At 39.6% G+C, this 457-nt stretch overlaps 1 protein-coding gene across 1 annotated transcript in view; it reads right to left on the minus strand.

The window, feature by feature from the left end:
• Window positions 1–457, minus strand: part of CSUI_008349 (vacuolar protein sorting 11 carboxy-terminal protein) — a gene marked incomplete at its 3' end in the record, with an annotated part of 24,367 nt that overhangs the window by 4,076 nt on the left and 19,834 nt on the right. The gene's annotated exons all lie outside the window — the stretch shown is intronic.

The raw sequence follows: 457 nt of genomic DNA on the forward strand, positions 1-457 counted from the left end.
AAGCGAAGAAGAAGAAGAAAAAGTGCGATGGAAGTCTCGAAGTGAAGATGCATGCATGCTCCTGGGACTTACTTCCTCAGGAAAAACAAGGAAAGAGAAATCACTATGTCTACCTATCTATCTCGTCGCAGGCAGGCCCTGGGCTATACAGACATACAGATGTATATAACCTACATATACACATACAGACACATGTATGTATCCCCCATCCGCATAGAAGACTTCGTTTCTTCTCAGGACAGAAAAGTGGTAGTCGTAGCAGTAGTAGTACCAGTACAGAACACTTGCATGAGCTCCTATCTATCTATCTATCTATNNATAGATATGAAATATAGATACAAATGGATAAATTCACGAGAAAGAACCTTTCGTGAGAGAGAGATGTAAGACTTTCAAGAAATTTAGGAACGAGAAAGTACCTCAGGAAGAAATTCCATCTCATACCTTAACGATAAAA

This window comes from Cystoisospora suis, assembly GCF_002600585.1.
Source record: "Cystoisospora suis strain Wien I chromosome Unknown contig_4654, whole genome shotgun sequence".
NCBI lineage: Eukaryota > Apicomplexa > Conoidasida > Eucoccidiorida > Sarcocystidae > Cystoisospora > Cystoisospora suis.